Source organism: Balaenoptera borealis, assembly GCF_965194805.1.
Source record: "Balaenoptera borealis genome assembly, chromosome: 7".
NCBI lineage: Eukaryota > Metazoa > Chordata > Mammalia > Artiodactyla > Balaenopteridae > Balaenoptera > Balaenoptera borealis.
The window spans coordinates 109,754,249-109,771,611 of NC_138864.1; the positions used below are offsets into that span (position 1 = coordinate 109,754,249).

The 17,363-nt window shown below is 44.4% G+C and overlaps 1 protein-coding gene across 4 annotated transcripts in view; it reads right to left on the reverse strand.

Moving 5' to 3' along the window:
- PLXNA4 (plexin A4) overlaps positions 1-17,363 on the reverse strand; it is a 608,610-nt gene that overhangs the window by 494,240 nt on the left and 97,007 nt on the right. The window contains exon 1 of one of the 4 annotated variants that reach the window (XM_082399139.1): positions 4,288-5,809. The exons of the other annotated variants lie outside the window; for them this stretch is intronic. The gene's annotated coding sequence lies outside the window, so the exon portion shown is untranslated. Of the gene's footprint in view, positions 1-4,287; positions 5,810-17,363 lie in introns of those variants that run through there. 4 annotated transcript variants of the gene reach the window in all.

Genomic DNA, 17,363 nt, shown 5'->3' on the forward strand with positions numbered 1-17,363 from the left:
TTCCAATTTTTGTGGCCCTAAAAAAACCACCTCCCTGTCCTGCTAATGTACACAATCTGAGCTCATCTCCAACAAAACTGTCTAACTCTACAGTATTTTAAATGGATTTTCCCCCCCTCTCTGGACACCATCTTTTCACGACATTCACATGGATCCTGCAGAACATCTGTTATATCCAAGCACCAGAGAGAACATCACAAAAGGTGGGAACAGGGTGGGAGGCAGAGTGGGGTGTGTGGAGTCCTAAACAGAGACCTGAGACCCCCTGGTCACTCATCAATCAGTTGCATCTGACATGTGTGTTCTTGGGGCCCAGCACTCCGCTGGGTGCTGTGGGGTGTATAGAAGTTAAATAATTTGTGATATTAGGCACCAAAAGAACTCTCATTGAGAGGGCCAGACACAAAGAGACAATCATAGGAACAGTACACTGGATCAACAGCAAATATCTATATGTGTTGCATACTCAATACCAGGGTCTGCTCTAGGTACTGGGATATAGACAAAAATACCTGCTTTCATGGGGTTGACCTTCTAGTAGGAAATATAATTCAGGGTTTGATTGTGGAGGTCAGAAAATAAAAGTCATCTGTAATTAAGAGATCTGGGTGAGCTGATGTAGAAGCTTCAAGGAGGCCTTCTCCCCGACAGGCCTCCTAATCAGCTTATCCCAAACTGAATTTACCATCTTTTCTCTCACATAAGAGGCCCTCTCTGTGTGAATCCAGTCACCATCACAATCCACCCAGCAAGAAACCTGGTGGTATACCAGATGGTCCTAATTCACTTCTCCTTCATTTCACTCACCATAGCCAATCTATCAGCATGTCATGTAGGTTTTGTCTCCTAATTACCTCTGAAATCTGTTCCCTCCTCCATATTCCCACTGCCACAACCTAGCTGAGCCTTCATCATTGCTTATCTTCAGTAGCAATGTAAGTAGTGGACATTGTCATGCACAGTCCAGATTCTCCTTCTGTGAAGGTCCCGCAGCCCCAGCTCTGGGAAATGCTGGTGGTGCCCAGCCCACAGGAGGTGCTTCAGCTGCAGAGAGCTGTCTTATCCAAGGCTCACCTATCAGAGCCCAACCCAGGACAACTCTGAAGAGCTATTCTAGCTCCAGAGCTCCCCACACGGTCAGCTGAGGCTGTTGTTGGGCCTGCATTGCAGAAGGACATTTTCCTCTGCCCATTCCCACTTCTGCCCCCTCCTTTCCACAGGTGCTGATCCCAGGGGTCCTCCTCAATAAACTCCCTGCATGTGGGAACCCAACCCGTGATGCTCAGATAATTGCAGTAGCTCCTGACTACCTTCTCTGCTTCCACTTAATCCTTCACCAATCTCATCTCCAAATATCTACAAAAGTGATATTTCTTCTTTTTTAACATCTTTATTGGAGTATAATTGCTTCACAATGGTGTGTTAGTTTCTGCTGTATAACAAATTAAATCAGCTATACATATACATATATCCCCATATCTCCTCCTTCTTGTGTCTCCCTCCCACCCTCCCTATTCCACCCCTCTAGGTGGTCACAAAGCACCGAGCTGATCTCCCTGTGCTATGTGGCTGCTTCCCACTAGCTATCTATTTTACATTTGGTAGTATATATAAGTCCATGCCACTCTCTCACTTCATCCCAGCTTACCCTTCCCCCTCCCCGTGTCAAGTCCATTCTCTACGTCTGTGTCTTTATTCCTGTCCTGCCCCTAGGTTCTTCAGAACCATTTTTTGTTTTTTAGATGTGTTAGCATATGGTATTTGTTTTTCACTTTCTGACTTACTGACTTTCTGACTTACTCTGTATGACAGACTCTAGGTCCATCCACCTCACTACAAATAACTCAATTTCGTTTCTTTTTATGGCTGAGTAATATTCCGTTGTATATATGTGCCACATCTTCTTTATCCATTCATCTGTCGATGGGCACTTAGGTTGCTTCCATGTCCTGGTTATTATAAATAGTGCTGCAAGGAACATTGTGGTACTTGACTCTTTTTGAATTATGGTTTTCTCAGGGTATATGCCCAATAGTGGGATTGCTGGGTCGTCTGGTAGTTCTATTTGTAGTTTTTTAAGGAACCTCCATACTGTTTTCCATAGTGGCTGTATCAGTTTACATTCCCACCAACAGTGCAAGAGGGTTCCCTTTTCTCCACACCCTTTCCAGCATTTATTGTTTGTAGATTTTTTGATGATGGCCATTCTGACTGGTGTGAGGCAATACCTCATTGTAGTTTTGATTTGCATTTCTCTAATGATTAGTGATGTTGAGCATTCTTACACGTGTTTGTTGGCAATCTGTATATCTTCTTTGGAGAAATGTCTATTTAGGTCTTCTGCCCATTTCTGGACTGGGTTGTTTGTTTTTTTGATATTGAGCTGCATGAGCTGCTTGTAAATTTTGGAGATTAATTCTTTGTCAGTTGCTTCATTGGCAAATATTTTCTCCCATTCTGAGGGTTGTCTTTTCATCTTGTTTATGGTTTCCTTTGCTGTGCAAAAGCTTTTAAGTTTCATTAGGTCCCATTTTTTGGTTTATTTTTGTTTTTATTTCTGTTTCTTAGAATGGCATTTTTCACAGAGCTAGAACAAAAAATTTCACAATATGTATGGAAACAAAAAAGACCCCAAAGAGCCAAAGCAATCTTGAGAAAGAAAAACGGAGCTGGAGGAATCAGGCTCCCTGACTTCAGACTATACTACAAAGCTACAGTAATCAAGACAGTATGGTACTGGCACAAAAACAGAAATATAGATCAATGGAACAGGATAGAAAGCCCAGAGATAAACCCACGCACATATGGTCACCTTATTTTTAATAAAGAAGGCAAGAATATACAATGGAGAAAAGACAGCCTCTTCAATAAGCAGTGCTGGGAAAACTGGACAGCTACATGGAAGAGAATGAAATTAGAACACTCCCTAACACCATACACAAAAATAAACTCAAAATGGATTAAAGACCTAAATGTAAGGCCAGACACTATAAAACTCTTAGAGGAAAACATAAGCAGAACACTCTATGACATAAATCACAGCAAGTTCCTTTTTGACCCACCTCCTAGAGAAGTGACATTTCTGCCTTTTTAAATTTAACTTTAATTTTATCAAAGCACTACAAAGTTTACAAAATCAAATGTTACTCAGGCTTATAATGAAGAATGATATTCCCTTTCCCCACCCAGAACCATCACCTTCTGGCATTTACCTTTTTTAAAAATTTATTTATTTATTTATTTATTTTTGGCTGCATTGGGTCTTCATTGCTGGGCGTGGGCTTTCTCTAGATGTGGCGAGCGGGTGCTACTCTTTGTTGCGGTGTGTGGGCTTCTCAGTGCAGTGGCTTCTCTTGTTGCGGAGCATGGGCTCTAGGCACACGGGCTTCAGTAGTTGTGGCACATGGGCTCAGTAGTTGTGGCTCGCAGGCTCTACAGTGCAGGCTCAGTAGCTGTGGTGCACGGGCTTAGTTGCTCCGTGGCATGTGGGATCTTCCTGGACCAGAGCTCTAACCCGTGTCCCCTTCATTGGCAGGCGGATTCTTAACCACTGTGCCACCAGGGAAGTCCCTACTTTTATATTCTAAATAACCTGATTATGCTTCTATTTGTTGATAATTTTGACTTTTAGATATTTACTGACTTCGTACTATGGAAGATGAGGGTTTAGGTCTTTTATGCATGCGCGCACGCGCATACACACACACACACACACACTTCACACACACACTTTTCCTGTCTTCATTCTCCCAAGATTGTCATATCACAATTTTCATTGCTTTTGTTGTTTTTACACTATAATATTATTCACAACTGATCCATGTAGTATACTATGATTACATTTCTTTTCCTGTACAGGTTTTTTGTTTTTCCTCAAATAAATAATTGCCATGTTTTCTGTTTGCTTAGTTTTTTACGTACCCCTCACTAATTTCTCTCCAAACTCTTTACCAGAATATCTCTTCTGGATATGTTTAAAGATATCTGATAATCAATCCATTTAATATTTTTCTTCTAGGAGATTTCCCTCTTGAAATTCTCCCTCCTCTTTTTCTAATATGGACTGAAACTCTCTAATCCTGCTCAATTATCCCTCATCTTTATGGAATACATTTTCTAACAGCTTCCTGATAAAGGGTACACATGAGATAATTTTCTAAGACTTGCATTTCTAAAAAGTTATTCTATCTTATATTAGTCAGGGTTCTCCAGAGAAACAGAACCAATAGGATATATATATACATACACATACATATTATATATATATAAAATGAAAGATTGACTTACATGATTATGGAGGCTGAGAAATCCCATGATCTGTTATCTGCAAGCTGGGGGCCCAGGGAAGCTGGTGGTGTAATTCCAGTCCAAACCTGAAAGCCCAAGAACCAGAAATGCTGGTGTCTGAGGGCAGGAATAGATGGATGTTCCAGCTCAAGAAAGAGAGCAAATTCACCCTTCCTTTACCTTGCCCAGTGGATGGGATGATGCCCACCTGCACTGGTGAGGGCGATCTTCTTTACTCAGTTTACGGATTCAAATCCTAATCTCTTCTGGAAACACCCTCACATACACACCCAGAAGCAATGCTTTACCAACTATCTAGGCACCCTTAGCTCAGTCAAGTTAACACATAAAATTAACCATCACATGTCCTCATACTAGAGGTAGTTTGGCTAGGTATAGAATTCTTGTTTCAAAAACAATTTCCCTCAGAACTCTGTGAAGTCACGGCCCCACGGTCTTCTAACTTCTTATATGGTCGATAAGAAGACCCCACCATGTTGACTCCTGCTCTTTTATATTCTCTCCTCTCTCCCTCCCTCTCCTCTTACTCCCTGTCTCTCTCAGCTTTTAGGCTGTTTTTCTATGGTATTTTGAAAATTCATGATGTGCCTCAGTGTGTCTTAGTCAGCTCAGGTTGCCATAACAAAATAGCACAGACTGGGTGGTGTAAACAATAGAAATATATTTTCCGACAGTTCTGAAGGCTGGAAGGCCCAGATCATGGTTCTTGGTGAAACCTCACTTCCTGGCTTGCACATGGCTGCCTTCTCATTGTGTCTTCTAACATGGCCTTTCTTCTGGGTGCCTGAGGAAGCCAGGGATGGGAATGGAGGGAGGGTGGGGAGAATGTGAACTCTGTGATGGGAGGGAGTAGAAATAAATGCAAGTGTCTGACCCGTAAGTATACCTCTCATTCCTTGAAAGTGACATTTCTAAACTGCAACATTTGCCATATGATCCAGCAATCCCACTCCTGGGCATATAGCCAGAGAAAAGTCTAATTCAAAAAGATACCTGCACTGCAATGTTCATTGCAGCACTATCTACAATAGTCAAGACGTAGAAGTAACCTAAATGTCCATCGACAAATGAATAGATAAAGAAGATGTGGTATATATATACCATGGAATACTACTCAGTCATAAAAAGGAATAAAATACTGCCATTTGCATCAACATGGATGGACCTAGAGATTATCATACTAAGTGAAGTAAATCAGGAAGAGAAAGACAAATACAATATGATATCACTTATATTTGGAATCTAAAATATGACACAAATGAACTTATTTACAAAGCAGAAACAGACTCACAGACACAGAATACAAATTTTCGGTTACTCCTAACCCCAAATTAGGAGTTTGGGATTAGCAGATACAAACTACTATATATAAAATAGATAAACAAAAAGGTCCTACTGTATAGCACAGGGAACTATATTCAATATCCTGTAATAGACCATAATGCAAAAGAATATGAAAAAGAGTATATGTATATTATAAATATATATGTGTATATATATATATGTGTGTATATATATATGTGTGTGTGTATATATATATATATATATATATATATAAAACTGAATCACTTTGCTGTACACCAGAAACTAACACAACATTGTAAATCAACTATACTTCAATAAAAAATAAAACAAAATAAACTGCAATCTTTATTATGACTCTTCCCTAAAACCCTTCAATTTCTCTCCATGACATGCAGTAAGGAATTTGAAACTTTTCAGTCAATGCACTCATAGTGGCAGAAGAGAATTAACATGTGAACTCCCAAGTTTCTGGGATGTAGTCCAAAGAAGTCAATCACTTACATGCAATTACTTTGAAATCTCATTTTATTTTTTAAATATATGCAAAATTTGCCCCTGTTCCATAATAGACCTGTTTGTTTTAATATAAGAATATTTTTTTGAAGTATTGGCATTTAAATGGCTTTACTTTACTTTCCCCAATCTTCAAGCAAAACTGATGCTTTGGGAAGACATCACATTTACCTCATGGCTTTGTGTATCCATGAGACACAGACCTCAACTTCAGAGGGCCAGCCCTTATTCTTACTGTGTCCCCAGCACCCAGCACAGTAGCACAGTATCTGGCTCTTAGAATATACTTGACAAGTGTTTGATGAATGAACTGAACTGAATGATCTTGAAGGAAGAGTATCATTTGGATGGGGAGAAGGGCATATGGCATATGAAGAAGACCATTTAGCTCAGCAAAATTCTAGAGGGAGGAATGAACACAGTCTAGTGAGTATGCTCTGGGTGGTACCCCAGGCTGGGAGCTCTTCCAAATGTTCTTATATCTGATATTGCGCCCTGAGATCTCAGGGTAGCTGTGTCCTGGATGAGCCGTGTCAATGAGGTATCTTTACTCTGACATATAACTCCACCGAACCTCTCCCTGTCCCATGCTCTCAGCTGCTCCTCACTCACCCCTCCTCATAGCTCCTGGCAAGATTAAATCTATGTTACATGGCCGAGCCAATGCCAGAAGCTATATTCTGGGAAGCAGGGCTGGTCTTCCACTGAGGGGCATGGACAGACCCTTCAACTTTTAAGCACGGCAGGGATAGTCCCCTCACTTAAGCAATCTCCTGTGAAGTCAGAAATTCTTCCCCTGCGTCACTGTCCTCTCACCACGCAAAGGGCCCTGGGAGGGGTGCCACAGGGGGTCTGTAACATCCTAGAATGACTAGATGTACAAGCAGCTACCTATTTTCTAGGAGCAACAAGAGACATTAGAGGTCACTGAGGGGGAAGAATTCATGATGGAGTTAATAGAGACGTTTTCAACTCTGCAATACAGCCAAGAGCCAGGTCTGGGGGTACCAAAAAAAAAGGGTGCTAAACAGCTTCTAGGAAGAGAAAGCAGCTATTTCCTCTCCTTTTGGTTCTCCTTTCGGAGTCTTTTATTTTAGTCCCATAACTTTATTTTTTTATTTTATTTTTAATAGTGTTTTGGTATTATTTTAAGTGTCATATATGCACATGGTAAAAAATCAAATAAAATGAAAAATACAAACAATGGAAAGTAAGATTCCTGTGTTTGGTTCTCCCAAATTCCTTCTTTTTCGCCAGAGGCAGTGAGTAATACCAGTTTCTTGGGAATCCTTCCAGAGATAGTTTTTGCATGGACAAGAATATATGTATATATTTTCCCATAAAAGACAAAAGGAAATGTTAGCACACAAATCATCCTCTTCTTATCCTCTGTTTCCTTTCCTTTTCTTTTTTAACTTAATTACCTTGGAGGCTGTTCCATATCACCACACAGATATGCCTCATTATTGTTAAGTTGCATGATTTCATACCACATCGATGTGCAATATTTTAATGAGAACTTTTGATAGACATTTGTTTCCAGTATTTTGCTACTGTAAAAAAAATGATTCAATAAGTGTACCTGTTCGTATATCTTTAAGCATATGTGTAAGTTTATCTATAGGATAATTTCCAAGATGTGAATTGCTGGGTGAAATGGGAAGAAAATGGTTTTGATTGATACCACCAAACTGTCTTTCAAAGAGGTTTTTCTGTTGGCCCCATAACTTTAAGCCCATGCAAATAGCTCCAGTTCACCCTCTCGCCTTTTTCTCCTTTCCATCTCTTTTTCTTTTCACCCCTTCCTTTCATTAAAGCCCTAAATGGCAAGGGAGTATGAGAGAGATTGGATTAATCAGCTGGGGAAAAACATTCCAAGTCTCCTGGGTAGAATTTCTGGAATTAAAGTTCTTGGTGGACAAGGAAATCATATCTTTAATGGAAATCTGTAGAAGTAATAATAACAGAGAACATATGAATTCATTTAATCCGTACGACTTGATAAGGTAGGTACTATATGACTCCCATTTCACAGATCAGGAACTTAAAGCCCAGAGATCACATAGCTAGTAAATGTAGGAGCCTTGTGTGAGCCTAGACTGTCTGGTTCCACAGTTAGGTGTGTAGGGGAGAAAAAAAATCTCTCTCTCTCCTCTACCCATCTCAGGATCATAATTGGGTCTCTATAACAAGACAGATGAACAAGAGAAAAGCATATAAATTTATTTAATATAAATGTTACATGCCATGGGAAACTTCATAAGGAAATAAAGACCCAAAGAAGTGGTTGAGCCTCAGTGTTTTCATGCTAGGTTTGATGAAGAGAAGAAAGTCATGGGAAGATGTGATAGGAGAAAGGGTATGAGCTGAGAATAGGAAACTGGGGGAAACTTAGCAAGGACTGTTCATTTGGATTCTTCTTGGCATCCCTCTGTCTCTGGAGATAAGGCCGCTCCTTGGCCTCCAGATATAGGGAGGGCACCTCTTACACGAGGGTCTACGACCTGCTTCAGGGGAGGTCATAAAGTCCTTCCTGCACCTGTTGTTTCTCAAATTCCTTCAGCTTGAAATGTTCACTGTGCCAAGGTGCCGAATTGGGGATGGAGTATCCCAAGCCCCATCAGGCTCTTACCCACTATACTAGCTCCTAAAGTAGCGACGTAGCATCTATCTCCTCAGCTCCCAGACTCTGACTTTTCACGTGCCAAGAAAATTTCAAAATAATTTGGGGGAGGGTAGACCAACACAAGATTGCCAACTTCATATTTTGCCAAATAAGCACATTAAAAATAAATCCTATGATCACTATCATTTCATTTTTAAATGACTCATTAACACCATAAAATGGGAAGAACATAATCACAGGATAAAAGCAAAAATCTAAACCAAATAAAATTAGACTTATAAAAAATGCTACATCACCCTTGCTGTCTCCATTTTTGCGGAAGACCAGGGGAAACTACCAGGGACCGCAGTGACCCTTCTACAGCACTTGGAGCCCGGGATCAGCTCACCGGAACTCCACTGCCTCAGGACCCTGAGCTGAGTGTCCAGGCCCACTTGGTTGGGGCCTTGAGGGGGGACACAGACCCTCAGCTTCAAGCCTGGGAACATAACAGGAAGGAAATCCTGTCCCTGGTCCAGTTCAAGGCTCCCTCCATCCTACCCAGACTTGCCACGCTCCCTTCAAGCCCAAACGCCCCTGGGCCAAGAGAAGCCAGTGTGTTGGGGAGGTGGGCGAGGAGATGGAGAGAGAGGAACCAAATCAAGGCAGCCAGTGTTCTGAGTGGACTGCAGGGGCAGCTAATCGTCCCAGACAGAGGAGGACAAACACAATTCGCTCAAGGTGGTTGAGAAACAGCGGGCCTTGATGTTCTCATCCTGTGCGTATTATTCCCTCCTCGGTTCGAGACTGTCATCAACAAGTATTCATTCTGTAACCGAGTCATTAAAGGTGAGGTTCTGGTCCTGATGATTTCACCCGGTAAGTATTTTTCACATTTTCCCAGAGGCTTCCCTGGCTCAAGCTCATCATTTCTTTGGTCACGCATGGCAACAGCCTTTCCCAGTATCCACACCCGTCTTCCTCCAAACCAGGCTTTCCAAAATGCAAAACTGACCACAGCATTACCTGTCTTCATCCCTCCCTTCAATATCTTCTCATTTGCCACCAACAGAATCACGTCGGAGCTTTCAAGAATGGCACACACAGCAATTCCATCCCCACACAGCAACAGTGCCCCAACACACAGACACACACACATAGCAACATTGTCCCAACACAGAGACACACACACACAGCAACAGGGCCCCAACACACAGACACACTCACACAGACACGCAAACTCATCCATGCCATCCTATGCCTCTTCCTAACTCATACTCAGTACTTCAGGCATACAGACTTCCCTCTAGATTGCCAGACAAGTCAGTCGGGCCTCTGTTCAGGATGTTCTAGCTGGATTGCCTAGCTGGACTGCCCCCAAATTCCTTTTCACCCTTTAAGACCTCACTGATGTCTCAGCTTCTCAAGGGACCACTCTGGGATCCTCCCTGGCCACCACCTCGTGCCTAGGCTGGGCCCCGTGGATGTGTGTGCATGGCTCCATCATGGGGGTCACTCTGCTTCTCAGAAGTCACGTTTGCCCTTTGGGGATGGAGGTCATATCGTACCTACCTTTGCACCCTTGATGCCAACACGGTGCATGGTGCGGAACAGGAAGCTAAAATAGGCTTTTTGAACCATATATTTGTGTACATAGAACCAGATGGTCCCTGTGCCAGGAGCTGGTAAATTAGCTGGAGAGATGCCCCACCCCAGGCATGAAGCATCATAAGACAAGATAGAGTGCTGGATTCGAGACAACCAAGAGCTAGAACACATGGTGCAGTGTGTTCCCAGCAACTGGAAAGAGAAGAAAACAACATGTGTTGACATTGCTAAGAAAGCATGCATGGAGGACCGAGGAAGAAGGGATGCCTAGACAGTTCCTCGGGACTGGCTCTTTCTGACCCGCCGTGAGCTGCACCTCGCCCCAGGATGGCCCCAAATCCTCCAGCAGCTCAGGAAGCCGCAACACCAGACCACAGCAACAGCACCCGTAGCCTCTTAACACCCGTAGCACTTACATCTGACAGAACAAGAATTTTCTGAGTGCCAGGTTATTGAACTTGAAATAGGTAAATGAAGAGTCGTTGAATGCCTGTTTCTGGCAACTTTTAAAGAGAAGAACGGCATGTATTTATCTGCAGGCCTCGAGGATGGAACGCAACCCTGCCAGGAGGCTGGGGGAGGGAGAAGGGGGCTCCAAGGTTCTGTTTGGAGCAGCTTTTTCACCAGATCTCAGGGTGCAGAACTCTGATGAGCAAAGGTCGGGGGGGTGGGGTGGGGAGAAGGAGCGGCCACCATCTCTGCGATAAGGATGGGAAATGAGGGCGGCAAACCCCTCTAGCTCAGAGCCTTAGATCTAAGGCCCAGGTTGGCTCAGCTTTGCACAAGAACTCCAAACAAACTGGGCTTCAGAGCTGGAAAGCCGGGGAGCTCTTCTGAAAGGCTCCCCTGGAGCTGTAAGCCGAGAGCCTTCTGTGAGGGCAGGGGCCTGGGAGCTGGGGGACCAGGAGAAACAGGGCTGGGGCAGAGGAGAGAAGGGGCCACTTGAAGTCAGGGAGGGGAGCTGAGGTGCTGGCAGCCTGGACTCCTGGCTCCATGGGTTGGGAGAGGTCCCCCTAGAGTCTGGTGTTGTAGACGCGGAGCCTCTGGGGAACGACTTTTCCAGGAACCTGTGAGCTTTAGTGACCCTACCGAACAATCACACCACAGAACTTTGCAGCCAGTGGCCCCACACCCTTGCTTCCATGCCACGGTCGTTGCGCAAATGTCCGAGCGCCCTGGTGCACCTGGGCTGCAACGCAAGGCTATCGCGGCGCAGGGGGCAGCAGCTCACCTGCCAAATCCTGCTCTGCCTGCTGCCCTCCTGGACTACTTCAAGCCTGGAAGGGTCAGATTCTCCACGGCTGCCACCACGTCCATCCCCCACTGCACCCCAGTGAGGTGGCCTGCTCTGAGCAGAGAACAGACTTCTCAGCCTAGTCGCATCCTGTGACTCAGTCTCTTCCTAAAATGCAACTGGCCTTGGACGTCGAATCATTCAGGTCTACCTCGGGGGCACCCAAGCCAGCCCTCACCTCTGGTATTTGAAGAAGGTTACAAAAACCATAGCCAGCTGAACCCAAAGGATGGAGCTGGTGGTGAGGTGGGAAGCATTCCGCTCCATTCAGCAGCCCCAACGCGGACTTCCACCCTCCCAGGAAGCAATCGCCCCAAGCCTTCTTGGTATTGTCTGATGCACAAACAGTCCTTTGTGGAAATGCCCAGAATGATGGGGATGAGTAAGAGAGAATACAGAGATAGATGGTTCGACAAGCCCCTGCCCTAAGAGCCTTTTGATCATTCCCCTGACTCTTAGTTCCCCTGTTCTTTCTCTCCTCTCTCCTCTCTCCCTCTCCTCTTTCTCCGTCTCTCTCCCTCCCTCTTTTCTCCCCTGCTCTCAGGCCAAGGCCACACTCTGTATGCACAATCCTCCCTCAGCCCGCAGGTGTGTAAAAAGGATGAATTACCTCCTTGATCTCAACGTGATGGCCCCTGTCCAAGCACCCCTCACCTGCTGAGTACATAATTGAAGTGTGGGCTCTGAGGCTGCAGCTGTCACGGAGGAATTGACAAAGAGACGTGAACAGGGCCTCACACAACCCATGCTCCTCCTCGGCCGTCTGAGCACACAAGAATGCAATTTTCCACACCGTGCACAAGGGGAAGGCCACACAGAGTTCTGAGACACTGGAAGTGCCCTTTAACTGGGAGGAGAAAATTAGCAGAGATGCCCCCAGACTTGCTTTCAGCTGCCTCTCACCCTCCACTCCTGCTTCTGCCTAAGAAGATTCTGGAAAGCCGACAAACAGAGGCCGGGCTTATCTTCCGAGTCTGTGAGAAACCCTTGGCAGAATTAGCACTGGCCTGGCCTGTACCTCAGTTTCCCTACCCCTGCTATGTTGTGGTTACTCTGGCCGCAAATACCTAAGCAAGCAAATACACAGAAATAGAAAAGGGCTCCCCAAACCCGTGAGTGCCAGGCCTTCCCTCACTTCCCCTGCCTCTGTCTTCCCCTCTCCTGTAGGCTGAGTACAGGGGCTCCCCCACTACCCCCCACCCAGATCCCAAGCCAATCCCCGGAAGCTTACAGTGCCTCTGTCTTGTTTCTTTCACTGTGGTTTCTACATTGGCCCCTACTCCTCAATCCCAAACTGGATACGAAGCAGGGGTTCCCCTGGCCTCCTTGGGTCCTGGAGTCTGCCCGGAGCCCCCATGGCCAGCTGGGCTCCGCTGTCATCCACGGCAGTGCTGCCTGAGTGACGGGCCCCAAACCTGGTAGAGACTGCATCTTGGTTCCCCCATCTCTGGCCCTCGATCGGGGGGAGCTCTCATGCCAGGCACAGCCCTGGCCCCCTTCCTGCCTGCCCCGTGGTGTCACAAGCAGATCACACTCATCATAGCAAGTCTAGGCCTGGGACAGTTGGAGATTAACTAAAACAATCTGGGTAAAAATCATACAAAAAGAAGAATGATGTGAGGGAAGCATTTTGAGCTAAGAGGGAGCAAGCGATGCTCCGGTGCCTGTAACTGGAATGTCTCAGCCCAGGCGGACAAATGCTCACTGACTTTCAGTGCACAGATAGCAGTCTGAGCCCCGCCTGCTTAACAAGCAGGTCATCTCGTCTTTCCCAAGTTGCCAAGGCGTCCTAAGGTCCTCAGGAATCGCATCTCTGCGTCCTGCCCTTCCAGGTTCTGCTGAGAACCCCTCCCGCACGTTCTATGGGGTCGGCCTCTCCGGCAGCAACCTTGCTGCATCCCGGTCCGCATCAAAGTTCACCTCCAGGGATGGTGAGCTCAAAACTGAGGGCAGCACGTGGCCCTGCCCTGGGGATCCCGGACGTTACCCCGAGGTCGGTAAAACCAGAATAGCGCCTCTATGCTGAGACCCCACCTCCAATCCTGGGCGCCCAGAGCAGGCTCCCCCTTCTGAACCGGCGGTGACCGGTCTTCTGCTCCTGAGGCCCGTTGTGTCCATTTTCTATAGAAGGGTAGCCTGTGCCTCAGTTTCCATTTCCAACCCGAGGTGAAGCTCAAACCTCATGCCCCTGAGGCTTCTCCTCTCTGTTCCATTTTCCTGAAAACAACCCTCAACTCCCCTACCTCCTCACCATCGTGACTACACAGACTCTAACACCATTTACTTGTATAAGAAAACACAAGAACTCAGGTAAAGTAAAATAAAATGTCGCCCTTCAGCCTCCCCTCTCAGCAGCTGCTGCCCCTCGAATCCTACACCCCCATCACCAACAGTAGAATGTTCCTAAAAATGAACATTTATTGGGACCTCCCTGGAGGTCCAGTGGTTAAGACTCCGCCTTCCAATGCAGGGGCTGTGGGTTCGATCCCTGGTCGGGGAGCTAAGATCCCACATACCTTGGGGCCAAAAAACCAAAAACATAAAACAGAAGCACTATTGTAACAAATTCAATAAAGGCTTTAAAAAACGATCCACATCAAAACAAAAAATCTTTAAAAAAAAAAAAAAAAAAAGAACATTTATCTTTTCAGGCTTTACACCTGCATTAAGTCAACAGTGCCTCCAACCCCCCCACCCCCTGCCCAGCTTCCCCAGCACGGGTGGGTGCTGCTCCGCATAACCGAAGGGGCCACTCATGGGGTCTTGCGGAACCAAAGACTAATCTTCCCAAACATAATATTAAAGTTTTCATCTTCAGCTAAAAAAAAAATGAAAGAACTGCATGCAATTTTCCAATGACAAATTCCCTGGCTCCCACACATCCAACTGCAACAGTCTGAGGGCCAAGGGACCCAGTTTCATGGGACATTTGTGAATTTCCAGGCTGATGACCAGAGTCAGGAGGTGGAAAGGGTGTTGCAGAGGAGTCCTGAGCTCCCACCCTGCCCAGCCTCTAACTAGCTTTGGGTAAGGATTTTGCTCAGTTTCCTCATCTGTGATTTGAGAGGATTTGGCTCGATTTCTAAGGATTGCCAAGCTCTGATGTTCTAATGCTCACTGTCATTCGCGATTAGTAATGACGACCCACAGGAGCTGGTCTTGACACCAGTGTCTGAAGCATGTATGGGAGACCTCTGGTCTTCTTTCCCAAAACAGAAACATGCCCAGTTCTTAGAGAGGATCACAGAAAGTTTTCAGTGAGCCCACAAACATTCACGGGGCATTTACTGAGTGTCAGACTATGTACCAGATGCTGGGCGTACAATGGTGATCAAAGAAAAAAAATCTATCTGAATGTCACCGTGGAACTAACAAGCAAAGAAGATCTTTTGATTGGCAGGAGAGACTTGCACTAAATAAATACATATCACCATGTGTTATGGACTGAATTGTGTTCCCCAAAATTCATATGTTGAATTCTTAACCCCAAGTGTTTGGAGATAGGGCCTTGGAAGAGGTAAGTATGGTTAAATGAAGTCATAAGGGTGGGACCCTAATCTGCAACTTTGTAAGAAGAGCAAGAGAGAGTTTTTCCTCCCTGCTCGGGAACAGAGGAAAGGCCACGTGAAGACACAGTAAGAAGGACCAGAAACTAAATTTCCTGGCACCTTGATCATAGACTTCTAGCCTCCAGAACTGTGAAAAAATAAGTCTCTTGTTGTTTAAGCCACCCAGTCTGTGGCATTTTGTTATGGCAGCCCGAGCAAACTAATACACCATATTTCCTCAAATTCAGGATGCCACTGACTTTGTGACACTCCAATATTTTATGTACAACTAGGAAAAAAAACAAACAAACACTGCCAATTAAGTATAACCCTTTAGTATCACTTGGAACATTTAGACTTATTGGAAGACTTTTAGAACCATTCAGATAGATTTTTGTTGTTGTTGCTCTTATGCAGACAAAAAGGGAAATATAATCAAGATAAGTTGTTACAGTGTTCCTAAAACTTCTTATTCAGAGTCCAACTCTTCTGAATCACTTTTCAACTCAGAGTTGAAAATAGCCCCATGGATGGATGATGGATGAGACAGCATTTCTTAAAAAGTATGCTCCACTATTGTCTGCAGGGCTCTTTCAAATCATTGACACCCATTATGCAAAATGGATGTTGGATGTTTTTGTGCTTGCCCTGTGATAGACAATACTTTCACACTAATGTCAGTAACAAAATGTAACATAGCTTCATCTACTTGTGAGAGTCATTCTTACTTAGGTCCTTGTATTAGTTTGCTAGGGCTGCCATAACAAAATACCACAGACTGGGTGACTTAAACAATAGAAATTTGTTTTCTCACAGTTCTGGAGGCTGGAAGTCCAAGGTCAAGCTTCTAGCAGGGTTGATTTCTCCTGAGGTCTCTCTCTCTCCTTGGCTTGCCGATGACCATCTTCTTCCTGTGTCTTCACATGGCCATTTCTCTGTGCACATGTGTCCGTGGTATATCCTCCTCTTCTCATGAGGTTGCCATTCATATTGGATTAGGGCCCTAACCTTATGACCTCATTTAACCTTAGTTATCTCTTTAAAGGCCCTATTTCCAAATACAGTCACATTGGAGGGCTTCGACATATGAATTTTGGAGGGAATCAATTCGGCCCATTACAGTCTTGTAAAGCATTTAGTTGTTACACTGCAAGAATATATTAAATTAATATTATCTTTCCAATGATAAAAACTTGCCTTGCTAATATAAAATTGACAACCTGCTGTTCTGTTTCCTTGCCTCTCTGCATAAATTGTTTGCTTCAGTCCCAAATCAGAGTGTGATCTTTTCGAAGATATTTTAAATATAAATTTAAGTCAAGACGTATAGTATCAATAATGCATCTAACTCAGCTGAAGTGAGGGCAGTATGAACAACCATGAACAAGTCTGTGCTCGCTCAGACAATGATAACAGCACCAACAGCTGCCCGGTCCACAACACTGCAAGACAGTATTAACCGTAAGACATATTCCAATTTCAGAAATGTTAAATGTGGACAAAAGCACGTATATGTGAGATGAAGTATGGTAAAACAAATTTAATTAGGATATCCATAAAGCTCTTGTGCAGTGTGAGTTTTTAACAAATTCACTTGTATATAATATGTAAACAATTTACAAAATGCAACAGAGAAGAAATTTACTCAAGATTTCCATGAACATTTTAATGATTCATTTGTTCTCATTTCTTTCTCTAATTTTCCAGGTAATAAACCCTCCACTATAAGGAATGGTTATATCCAAATGTATCTAAAATGACATTAGATATGCTGAAAGCCAACGTTTCTGTAATTAATGTAGTAAATGATGATTACATTCCCTCTCTGCTTTATCTTGAGGATTGTTTATATCACATATAGAAGTGAATTTATTAAAATTCCAACCTGTGTAAGGACTTTAGGGCCATTCTGTGCAGTATCAAGTGATTGATTACACAGTGTTTTGAGGATGAGCAGAGCTGCCCTGAGAAAGTATTTCTCAAACTGACCCAAGAGGTGAATTGCATGTTGGCAGGGGAGAAGGGAGTACATATTCCAAGCAGAGCAGCATGCAGAGACCTAGAGGTTGGAGAGAACAATCGAGAGGGTGGCTGATAGACTTGCAGCTGAGAGAGCAAGCAAGGCAGGGCGTGGCAGGACGCAAGGGTGGAGATGTAGGTAGAGGTCCTGTGGGTCCCATGT